Raw genomic sequence first — 13168 nt, forward strand, 5'->3', positions numbered from 1 at the left:
AATGTGGCGAGTCGAAGAGACTTAGTAGTTGGCAGGAAAAAAGACAGAGGCGCAAGGAGAAAGCAAACTGTGCAACAGCCCCGACAAAGAAATTTCTCTGCAGCACCTGTGGAAGAGCCTGTCACTCTAGAATTGGCCTTTATAGCCACTCCAGGCGTTGCTTCACAAACCACTGACCACCTCCAGGGGCGTATCCATTGTCTCTCGAGATAAGGAGGCCAAAGAAGACTTGCTCATCCTGTGCCACCGGCATGCCCACTCCTAACAATAAAAAAAACCTAGGGAGAGACAGAGCGACCCAAGCACAAAATCCGGTTGCCAAAAGAAAGAAATGTGAGCTGAGATGAAAGAAAACTGAGCCTCAGCACAACAGCAGTGAGAGGGACAAAGGAATTTGAGTTTAAAAATTGAATATGTGAAACAGATGTGTGTAAATATTAATGAGCAGATTATTTAGATTTGGACAAGTATTTTTGACAAACATGGATTGTAACATGTATAGAAAAACTGGTTGTATTTTCTAGATGGTTGCAGACAAGTGGGAAATGATAGGGATGATTTCCAATTTTCACCTCTCAACTGACCGAAGACAGTGTTTTTATTAGAATTGTGTTTTAACCTTCAAGCATTTTAATGGTCAATAAACAGACAAATGGCAGGTTTTCTCATAGGTGTTATTACGAGTGCTTCCATTTTTTTGTATTAAATTATGAGGATTTGTGTTTTAAAATTGAAAAACGATTCCATCGATATTGGAACTTTGTGTTTTTTAAACAGAGGTTATCAGAAGGTCTTTTGGACTGAGCTTGTAAACAACAGTTACTGGAAGGCACCTGTTTTCAGATAATTACCCTGCAGGGTTTTTTTTGACTTGGGAAAAGAGGTTGACAAAGAAGTGACAGGTCAAGCTTTATAGGGGTCAGGAGACTTGACTCCTGAGATGTTTTTGGTTTTGCTTTGGACAGGCAGTTGGGATATGGACAATGGTTTGAAAAGGAGTGGAAGAAACTGCTTGAAACCTCTGTTGCTGCATTTTTTCCTGAAAAGCCTGCCCAAACTGATCTGCAACGTCGTCTGACAAGAACTGTTCTAGGAAGATCCCAGTGACAGCCGTCTATATGTATTTGGGACGTCAAATCAAAACAGAGGACGTCTGACATCTTTCCATATCTTCTCTTTTTTCTTCAAGAATGAGCAAGTATTTGGCAAAAATATTCTTTTTCTTTTTTTTTTGTAATAGAGCTCGAGAGAGTAAATCTGTTTCTTTTTGGAGTATGTGTGTGTGAGGGGCTGAGGTAAAAAAAGGAACTTTTATATATCAATCCTCGTGTTAATGTTTTGCTTCATTACTGGTTATGTCTTGGATATTTAACTGATCATTTTGTTGTTTATTAAAGAAACCTGGTTGGTGTATTTTATTCTGGGATAAATATAGAGGGCTGAATTTTTCAAAAACGGCGCGGTGCACTTGCAAGATGTGCACTGCGGAGCTACCGCGATAATTAGCGCAGCATCTTATTTAAATGGAGGGGGTGAAACGTCCGCCCCGGTGACGTAGAGGGGATGGGCACTCCATCCTCGGCAACACCGTCTGGTGCCGCTGCGCAGGCGGCAGCACCATTTTTCAAAGGCTTCAAGCCCTTCAGGTCCATTTAAATTTTTAAAGGTGAAGGTCTGTAAAATATAAATGTAAAACTTTATTAGCATTTTCAATCCCCTCTCCCCCACCCCCCACACAATGACTAATCAATTTATAACTTGCCCTCTCACCCAAAAAAATTTAACTCTTGATCTCGACTTTTCCCCCCCGAACTTTCTTCACTTTAACCTTCAACCCCTTCCTCCCATCCCTTCCACCAATCACTTTAGTTTTTGCCATTGCCACACCCCCCCCACCCTGAAAACTTAACTCCTCCCCCTTCCCCGCCAGTGTTCCGCCTCGGATCTCCAAACGGAATTCCGACAACCGGCCGGAATATCACAGCGGGACGCCTGTCACAATAAGGTAGGTATTTATTTATGCCATTTAACTGAATTAACATATTTTAATTAGGTTCCAGTCACTGAGAGGTGGGTTGACTGCCACGAGGCCTTGCCACCGGCAGCAATACCGGGCAGAGCCTTCTTGGTGTCGAGGCCCGTGGCGGGCCGCTCCTGGAGGTATTTTCCAGACCTGTCCGCCACGATCCCCGACGTCGGTGGGGGCTGGTAAAATCCAGCCCAGAGTCAATGATTGAATGCATCGGTAACTGGGAAAAAATTTAAATATATGTATTGACACGTGAAGTAGTGAAACTAGAAAAACAGTGCACTCCTCCACCTCGGTCATAACAGTTCAAAGAAAGATAAATGTTTATTAAACAATACCCAAAAATATTTGCACCTTCACCCACTGACACACTCACACATGCCATACACACAAGAAAAGATAACGATTAAAAGATGGCATGCATTTAGGTCTGATGGTTTAAAACAGAATGCTTTGTGAAACCTTGCTTGTTTCCCTGGGAGGAAGATTTAAAAGTGGTACAGACCTGTTTTTCCTTTTTCCTGTTTCACAGAAGTCAGATTTTGGAAAGTTTCAGGTGGATGGATGCTTTGCTGCAGACCTCTTTGGTCCAATCAATCACAAATCACTGGCAAAAAATCTTGTTACAATTTCTGAGGTAGGGAGATTCAAGGTCACCTTTCAGCTCTGCCTCCAGTTAATTTAAAGATGGTATTCTGCCAGGGTCCTCCTTCTTGCTGGGAGGGGTCTCTCTTCCTTCTGGCTTCTGGCTTTCAGCACAGAACATGTCTCTTATTAGTAATCCATATCAGAGACTTGGTTTCTGTCAGGTGACCCAATTTTCTCTCTCATTGTGTTTTCATAAATGGTGTTTGATGATATGGCCATTGTTATACAATGGGTTTGGATGTTCCATCAACTCTATGCCATCTTGATAAACTGGTGTTTTTTCACACCCATTATTCTGAGTTTGAGTTTGGAGTCTCTATGTCTACAAGTCATTGTTAGCCCAACTTGTTAAAGAGGGGCAGCCATTAGCATTTAATGGGTCATTTACATTTCTAATGCTTTCTTCAACACTTGACCAGACATGATGATTGACTCAGGGTTCCAGCTGAGATTAGACAAATTGCCTTCCTTATTCCTATCGGTGTTGTGAAGGCCTTGCATCGTGCCATACCACTTGTCCCTCTTAGAAAAGTTTGCACAGGAAAATATCTTCGACCACCAAGTCCATCAGGCAGCGGTCTGCACGTAATGCCCTTGAGTCGCTGTGGGAAAAGGAGATGGTGGATCCTGTCAGATGGTTCCCTGAGCAGACTGCCAGCGTCATTTGGCAGAATGCTTCATTGCCAGAACTTTCAAACAAGACGGAGCTTAGCTGCTGGTGGGAAGGGCCCTCCCCAGTCGATGCTTCATGCACAAACAGAGTCTCAGCGCCACATGGTTCCTGTCCTGTGATTTTGTCACAAATGCCCAAATACTTTTCAGCAAAGCAGCTCGTGGTGCATTCAGCCAATGAGCTTCTGCGGCTTTGTATTAACGTGACAGGTAAATCTTAACTTGCACAGTTACTGCCACTTTTGTAACAATTTCATCCTTGGGATATGGGCACTGCTGGCTAGGCCAGCATTTATTCCACATCCTATTTTCCCTTGAGAAGTTGGTGGTGAGCTGTCTTCTTCAGTGCTGTTATTTAGGGATCTCCAGGATTTAGACCCAGCGATGATGAAGGAAAGACCGATGTATATCGCAGTCAGGATGGTGTGAGACTTAGAGGGATATTTTTTGTTGTATATACACTTTTTAATAAATAAAGCAAAGAAATTTAAGTACAAATTTTTACGTGCAATATTTGCAACCCCAGAAAGATTGTGTTAAGTGTGCGCTACAGTGAAAAAGTGTTAAAAATCAAGAAGATTGTTTTCCTCTACATGTATCAAAAATATGCAATTTTGTTCAGATTTACACAGTGCAGGTTGTTGAGCTTTGGGAGGGCTTCACTTGAATAACCTTCCACTTTTAGGAATAGTGCATGAAATGGAAAGGATTATTATAGAATACTACATTAAATTAAACTCTGAGAGTAGGACAAGGGGCACAGGTTAAAACCAGAAAGAGGTAACTTGAGGATGAGGAACACAAGGTCTTCTTCAGACAGGGAATGTTTTTAATTCATTCACGGGTTGTGGGCATTGTTGGCAAAGCCAATATCTAGTGCCCATGCCAAAACTGTATACAATACTCACCAATCCCCTATACAGCTGTAGCAAAAAGTCTCTACTGTTATATCCCATTCGCCTTGCAGTAAACAACAAGATTGCATTTGTCTTCTTAATCATTTGTTGTACCTGCATACTTTTTGTGTTTTGTGTTTGAGGACACCCAGATCCCTCTGCATCTCAGAGTTCTGCAATCGCTCTCCATTTAAATAACATGTTGCTTTTCTATTTTTCCAGACAAAGTGGACAAGTTCACACTTTCCCACATTATACTTCATCTGCCAAATCTTTGCCCTCTCACTGAAACTATCTATATCCCTTTGCAGACTCCTTATGGCCTCTTCACAACTTACTCTCCTACCTACGTTTGAGTTATCAGCAAATTTAGCAACGGTACATTCTGTCCCTTCTTCCAAGTCATTGATATAGGTTGTAAATAGTTGAGGACCCAGCACTGATCCCTGTGGCATTCCACTAGTTACAGCTTGCCAACCTGAAAACGACCCATTTATCCCTACTCTCTGTTTCTTGTTGGCTAACAAATTCTCTATCCATGCTAATGTGTTACCCCCTACACCATGATATCTTATTTTGTTTAGTAACCTTTGATATGGCACCTTGTCAAATGCCTTCTGGATAGGCATAAGCAAGCCATGCAGACAGGAAACCTAGGGATGTTGAGGGGTGATTTGTTTGTCTATGGGACATAATAAGATTTCTTTTAGACCTAGAACAGGAGATATCTCAGTCTTCCCTATTGTCAGAACATGACGTGTATGATTCACTAACAAAGACAGACCATAATGTTCCCCCTCTCCTCATTCTTATGCAACATTACAAATTCTTTTCCAGCAGACACCGATAACAATAGAGTGATTGGAGCTTGAAAAGAGGACACAGGGAACATGATGTCCCTGGCATTTTCAAAATTCTTAATCCACACAGCACATTTGCAGGAATATAAATGGAAAGGTTTGGTTTGAAAAGTAACCATAAAAAACATATTGCTTCTGTAATGTGATTCGTGGCTTTCATTGAACATATAGGTATGATCGGTATTGGTGGTCAAAGCCGTCAGTCATGCCTCAGATGGTAGGTAACACGATCGCCTCTGAGGCAGAAGATTATGGATTCAAGTTCCACTCCAGAGATTTGGGACTGAATTTTTAAGCCCTCCCCACCCCCACCAGATGAGGGCTGAGCACAGAGGGGGTCAGGTGCAGGATTATGCACCGCTGGTCAGTCAGAGTGCTGTTTTGCCAGTATCATCCTCCCTCAGGCCATTTTCCCGAAGGCAGGAAGAGCGTCAGCAGGGCTGCAAGCCTGCAGCCCGGTAGCCAATTAAGGCTGCTTAAAGGCCCATTAAGTCCTTTTCCAGCCGGCCTCCCGAGGCATCGGGGGACAGCCCAGCGGCCTGAGGCGGCCTCCCAGCGGCAGACTGGGGACCCTGCACTCAGAGAAGACTTTGAGGTCCTCCTTCCCTGCCTGGCTTCAGCTGCAGTTGCATGCCTCCCTTGTGGAGGGGTTCCCTACCCTCACACTGGTGGCCCAGCTGTTAAGGGCACTTTTTATTTTAAAATGGAAGGTCAGAAAGAGAGAACGCCTCCATTTTGAGGTGTCCTCTCCCTATCTTACCTGAATAGGCAGGCTGCTGCCTCCTATTGGCCCTCCAACTCCAAGAGCCCGCCCTCCTTAATTGGACGGCAAGCCCGCACTCTGGCCATTAATCGGGGAAATTTTATTTTTATTCATTCGTGGGATGTGGGCGTCACTGGCTAGGCCAGCATTTATTGCCCATCCATTATTGCCCCTGAGAAGGGATAGGCAATAAAATTACAGCCAGGTGACAGCTCCCTACACAGTGCGGGCTGATGACCCCTGTTTGACCCTGATGTCAATGTTCTGAAGCCCATGAGGAAAATCCTGTACTTGAGCACAACAGTCCAGGCTGAACACTCCAGTGCAGTACTGAGGGAGTGCTGCACTGTCAGAGGGGCCGTCTTTTGGATGAGATGATAAACCCAGGCCCCGTCTGCCCTCTCGGTTGGATGTAAAAGATCCCACGGCCACTATTTCAAAGGGGAATTCTCCCCAGTGTCCTGGTCAATCCTGCAACCAATATCACTAAAAGCAGATGCTCTGGTCATTATTACACTGCTGTTTGTGGGAGCTTGCTGTGCACAAATTGGCTGCCGTGTTTCCTACATTACCACAGTTGCTGCACTTCAAAAACTGCTTTGTTGGTTGTAAAGTTAGATGGACCATTCTGAGGATGTGAAATGCACTTTATAAAGACTCATTTTCCTTTTTAAAGGTGATGAATGATACGCTCACTTGATTTGGGGCAGACTGTGGTAATATAACCCAGAGGCCCAGGCTCATACCCTGGGGATATGAGTTCAAATCCCATCATGGCAGCTGGTAGAATTTAAATTCAATTAATTAACAAATACAATTCACTAATACAAATCTGGAATTGAAAGCTAGTCTCAGTAATGGTGCCATGAAACTATCATCCATTGTCATAAAAAACCCAATCTGGTTCACTAATATCCTTTCGGGAGGGAAATCTGCCGTCCTTACCCGGTCTGGCCTCCACGTGACTCCAGCTCCACAGCAATTTGGCTAACTCTTGACTACCCTCTGAAATGGCTTAGTAAGCCACTCAGTTGTCAAGGGCAATTAGAGATGGGCAACAAATGTCGCATTGCCAGTGGTGCCCCCATCCCAAGAAAGAATATTTAAAAAATGTAGGAAAACCTGGACATCAAGGTTTCGAGTGGGAGAAAGGATTCAGATTTATTCACAGTTACCAGTCCTTGTCTGTGTCTCTCCAATTTACACCAGAGGAGAAATGGTTACAATCAAAGAGTGAATAACGATGTTCCTAAGAGGAGATTTCAGGATGACATGTAATGAATGATGAATTAAATCCAGGATATAAAGCAATTGCAAAATAATTTATTGTGCAGTCACAAAAACCAGGTCAGTGTCGGTTAAACTGGGAGATATGATCAAATTTATGCTAATTGAAACCCACTTTGAACACTGAGAGTTTTAAATGTAAATGTCACTTCCTAACTATGGCTTGGCTATGCAGCATGCTGGGATAATAATGTGCTGGGACATTGAACGACAATAACAACTTGTATTTATATAGCGCCTTTCACATAGTGAAGCAACCCAGGGTGCTGCACAAGAGCATAATCAGACAAAATTTGATGCCAAGTCACATAAGGAAATGTTAGGACAGGTGATCAAAAGCTTGGTCAAAGAGGCAGGTTTTAAGGATCAGCTCAAAGGAGGAGAGAGAGGTAGAGAGGTATAGGGAGAGCTTAGGGCCCAGGCAGCTGAAGGCAGGCGGTCAATGGTGGAGCGATTAAAATCGAAGATGTTCAAGAGGCCAGAATGAGAGGAGCGCAGAGGCCTCGGTGGGTTGTAGGGCTGGAGGAGGTTACAGAGATGGCGCTGGGGGTGGGGGGGGGGGGGAGGGGCGTGGTGGCGGATGCTGGCGTGGTACAAGGTCATGGAGGGATTTGAAAACAAGGATGAGAATTTTAAAATTGAATAACAAGGACTTACATTTGTGTGCATAATTGCCCCCACACTGATCGTATAGCTAAGGTAGATAAAGTGGTTAGGAAGGCAGATGAGATACTTGCCTTTATTAGCCGAGGCATAGAATATAAGAGCAGGGAGGTTATGATGGAGCTGTATAAAACATTAGTTAGGCCACAGCTGGAGTACTGTGTACAGTTCTGGGCACCACACTATAGGAAGGATGTGATTGCACTGGAGAGGGTGCGGAGGAGATTCACCAGGAAGTTGCCTGGGCTGGAGCATTTCAGCTATGAAGAGAGACTGGATAGGCTAGGGTTGTTTTCCTTAGAGCAGAGAAGGATGAGGGGGGATCTGATTGAGGTACACAAAATTATGAGGGGCATTGATAGGTTCGATAGGAAGAAACCTTTTCTCTTAGTGGAGGGGTCAATAACCAGGGGGTGTAGATTTAAGGGAAGGGGCAGGAGGTTTAGAGGGGATTTGAGGAAACATTTTTTCACTCAGAGGGTGGTTGGAATCTGGAACACACTGCCTGAAGAGGTGATAGAGGCGGGAACCCTCACAACATTTAAGAAGTATTTAGATGAGCACCTGAAATGCCATAGCATACAAGGCTGCGGGCCAAGTGCTGAAAAATGGGATTAGCATAGTTAGGTGCTTGATGGCCGGCATGGACACAATGGGCCGAAGGGCCTGTTTCTGTGCTGTATAACTCTATGACTCGATGACTCTAAACTATCATGGTTGGGGTGGAGTGGGTGGTTGATCAGGGATGGTAGGCATAGAAGCAAGAATAGAGCAACAAAATAAGAAAGGGAAAATGAGGCAATCATTCCCACTTGGACAGCTCTATCCTCGGCCTTCTACACTGTTCCAATGAAGCTCAACGCAAGCTTGAGGAATAGTTTCTTATCTTTCGATTACGCACTTTGCAGCCTTCCAGACTCGACATCAAGTTCAACAATTTCAGATCATAGACTCTGCTGCCATTTCTTGGGTGGGAGCTGTTGGTGATAATTCAGTATTTTCCCATTCACACCTCCTCCAGACATTTCTTTTGTTTCCTTACTTTAGGGGAGGCGGTGGCGTAGACGTAATGTCACTGGACCAATAATCCAGAGGCCCAGGCTCTGGGGACATGGGTTCATATCCCACCACAGCAGATAGTGAAGTTTGAATTCAATTAATAAATCTGTAATTAAAAGCTAGTCTAATGATGGCCATGAAACCATTGTCGATTGTTGCAAAAACCCATCTGGTTCACTAATGTCCTTTAGGGAAGGAAATCTGCTGTCCTTACCTGGTCTGGCCTACATGTGACTCCAGACCCACAGCAATGTGGTTGACTCTTACATGCCTTCTGAAATGGCCGAGCAAGCCACTCAGTTAGGTCAATCAGGGATGGGCAATAAATGCTGGCCTGGCCAGCGACGCCCACATCCCATAAATGAATAAAAAAAAACTTGTCTCATTACTATCTCCTTTTGCCCCACACCAACCCTTTTGCCATTTAATCTTTCCTGCCCTCCAGCCCATCACAGACATTCTTCTCTCCACTTACCCTGCGTCTGTACTTGCTTATAAACTGTTACATCTCAAACTTCTTCCCATTCTGACAAAAGGTTATTGATTTGAAACTTTAACTCTGTTTCTCTCTGCACAGATGCTGTGCACTTATAGCATTTCCTGTTCTTATTTCAGATTTCCAGCATCTGCAGTATTTTGCTCTAGTTTCAGCCAAGCAGGATTGGTTTCAAATCTCTGTGTTCTAAAATAAAAACTGAGAATTCTGGAAAACACTCAGCAGGTCAGGCAGCCTCCGCGGAGAGAGAGAAAAACACGTGGAACGTTTCAGGTCGATGGCCTTTCATCAGAACTCATTGTGTTCTGGTCTGTTGCAAGTTCAGAAAATCAGGAAGAACATTCAACTCAACTCATCCATTCCAGAAAAAAACAACACGACCTCATTATGCACTTATTTGTTCCTTAACTGATTCCAGAGTTGATGGGTTGAATATTCGGGCTCCGCCAGGGGCAGGGATGGAGATGGACGGTGCTCGAAAATCCTGGTGCTGTCCCATGTGCCGGTGTCTCGATGCCGGCTATGTTCACCCAGGTCAGGGGAAGGGCGGGATCGTGATTCTGCCCGATCCCTGGTTAACGTCAGTTAAGGTGCTTGAAGAGCTCATTAAGAGCTTGTTAACATAGAAACATAGAAAATAGGAGCAGGAGTAGGCCATTCAGCCCTTCGAGCCTGCTCTGCCATTCATTATGATCATGGCTGATCATCCAACTCAGTAACCTGTTCCCGCTTTCGCCCCATACCCTTTGATCCCTTTTGCCCCAAGAGCTATATCTAACTCCTTGAAAACATACAATGTTTTGGCCTCAACTGCTTTCTGGGGTAGCAAATTCCACAGGCTCACCACTCTCTGGGTGAAGAAATTTCTCCTCATCTCAATCCTGAAAGGTTTGCCCCGTATCCTTAGACTATGACCCGTGGTTCTGGACTCCCCCACCATCGGGAACATCCTTCCTGCATCTACCCTGTCAGGTCCTGTTAGAATTTTATAGGTTTCTCTGAGATCCCCCCTCACTCTTCTGAACTCCAGCGAATATAATCCTAACCGACTCAATCTCTCCTCATACATCAGTCCCGCCATCCCAGGAATCAGTCTGGTAAACCCCCGCGGCACACCCTCTATAGCAAGAACATCCTTCCTCAGATAAGGAACCTAAACTGCACACAATATTCCATTTTTAGTTGTTTTTTCTTTTTTCTTTTTTTCTTTTTTACATTTTTTACAACCTTTTTTTGCATTTATTTCATTTCATCTTAGTTTGTTCAGTTTGCTTACCCACTGTTTTTTTTCATGCTTCCACTTGCTGCTGTTCAATATTCAGTCCATTAACACCTTTTCTGTACTAATGCTTTGTCTTTCAACACACCATTAACATATTGTATCTGCTTCTACTACCACCGTTGGCAGCGCATTCCATGCACCCATCACTCTCTGTGTAAAGAACCTACCTCTGACATCTCCCCGAAACCTTCCTCCAATCACCTTAAAATTATGCCCCCTGGTGATAGCCCTTTCCACCCTGGGAAAAAGTCTCTGACTATCCACTCTATCTATGCCTCTCATCATCTTGTACCCCTCTATCAAGTCACCTCTCATCCTTCTTCGCTCCAATGAGAAAAGCCCTAGCTCCCTCAATCTTTCTTCGTAGGACATGCCCTCCAGTCCAGGCAGCATCCTGGTAAATCTCCTCTGCACCCTCTCTAAAGCTTCCACATCCTTCCTATAATGAGGCGACCAGAACTGAACACAATATTCCAAGTGTGGTCGAACCAGGGCCTTATAGAGCTGCAGCATAACCTCGCGGCTCTTAAACTCAATCCCCCTATTAATGAAAACCAACACACTATACGCCTTCTTAACAGCCCTATCAACTTGGGTGGCAACTTTGAGCGATCTATGGACATGGACCCCAAGATCCCTCTGTTCCTCCACACTACCAAGAATCCTGTCTTTAAGCCTGTATTCCGCATTCAAATTCGACCTTCCAAAATGAATCACTTCACACTTTTCCAGGTTGAACTCCATCTGCCACTTCTCAGCCCAGCTCTGCATCCTGTCAATGTCCTGTTGCAACCTATAACAGCCTTCCACACTATCCACAACTCCAGCAACCTTCGTGTCATCGGCAAACTTGCTAACCCAGCCTTCCACTTCCTCATCCAAGTCATTTATAAAAATCACAAAGAGCAGAGGTCCCAGAACAGATCCTTGTGGAACACCACTGGTCACCAAGCTCCATGCTGAATACTTTCCATCTACTACCACCTCTGACTTCTATGGGCCAGCCAATTTTGTATCCAGACAGCCAACTTTCCCTGAATCCCGTGCCTCCTTACTTTCTGAATGAGCCTACCATGGGGAACCTTATCAAACGCCTTGCTAAAATCAATATACACCACATCCACTGCTCTTCCTTCATCAATGTGTTTTGTCACATCTTCAAAGAATTCAATAAGGCTTGTAAGGCATGACCTGCCCCTCACAAAGCCATGCTGACTGTCTCTAATCAAACCATGCTTTTTGAAATAGTCATAAATCCTGTCTCTCAGAATCCTCTCCAATAATTTGCCCACTACCGACATAAGACTGACTGGTCTATAATTCCCAGGGTTATCCCTATTCCCTTTCTTGAACAAGGAAACAACATTTGCCACCCTCCAATCATCCGGTACTACTCCAGTGGACAGTGAAGACGTAAAGATCATCGCCAAAGGCGCAGCAATCTCTTCCCTCGCTTCCCGTAATATCCTTGGGTATATCCCGTCTGGCCCCGGGGACTTATCTGTCCTCATATCATTCAAAATTTCCAGCACATCCTCCCTCTTAACCTCAACCTGTTCGAGCATATCAGCCTGTTCCACGCTGTCCTCACAAACGACCAGGTCCCTCTCACTAGTGAATACTGAAGCAAAGTATTCATTTAGGACCTCCCCTACCTCCTCCGACTCCAGGCACAAGTTCCCTCCACTATCCCTGATCGGCCCTACCCTCATTCTGGCCATCCTCTTGTTCCTCACATAAGTGTAGAACGCGTTGGGATTTTCCTTAATCCTACCCACCAAGACTTTTTCATGTCCCCTTCTAGCTCTCCTAAGTCCATTCTTCAGTTCCTTCCTGGCTACCTTGTAACCCTCTCGAGCGCTGTCTGATCCTTGCTTCCTCAACCTTAAGTAAGCTTCCTTCTTCCTCTTGACTAGATGTTCCACATCTCTTGTCATCCAAGGTTCCTTCACCCTACCATCCCTTCCCTGCCTCATCGGGACAAACCTATCCAGCAGTCGCAGCAAGTGCTCCCTAAACAACCTCCACATTTCTGTCGTGCATTTCCCTGAGAACATCTGTTCCCAATTTATGCTCCCCAGTTCTTGCCTAATAGCATTGTAATTCCCCCTCCCCCAATTAAATATTTTCCCATCCCGTCTGCTCCTGTCCCTCTCCATGACTATAGTAAAGGTCAGGGAGTTGTGATCACTATCACCGAAATGTTCTCCCACCGAGAGATCTGCCACCTGGCCTGGTTCGTTGCCAAGCACCAAGTCCAACATAGTCTCCCCTCTAGTCGGCCTATCTACACAGTGAGTCAGGGAACCTTCCTGGACACACCTGACAAAAACTGCTCCATCCAAACTATTTGCACTAAGGAGGTTCCAATCAATATTAGGGAAGTTGAAGTCACCCATGACAACAACCCTGTTACTTCTGCGCCTTTCCAAAATCTGCCTCCCAATCTGTTCCTCCATGTCTCTGTTGGTATTGGGGGGTCTATAGAAAACTCCCAACAAAGTGACTGCTCC

The sequence above is a fragment of the Heterodontus francisci genome, chromosome 5, assembly GCF_036365525.1.
Source record: "Heterodontus francisci isolate sHetFra1 chromosome 5, sHetFra1.hap1, whole genome shotgun sequence".
NCBI lineage: Eukaryota > Metazoa > Chordata > Chondrichthyes > Heterodontiformes > Heterodontidae > Heterodontus > Heterodontus francisci.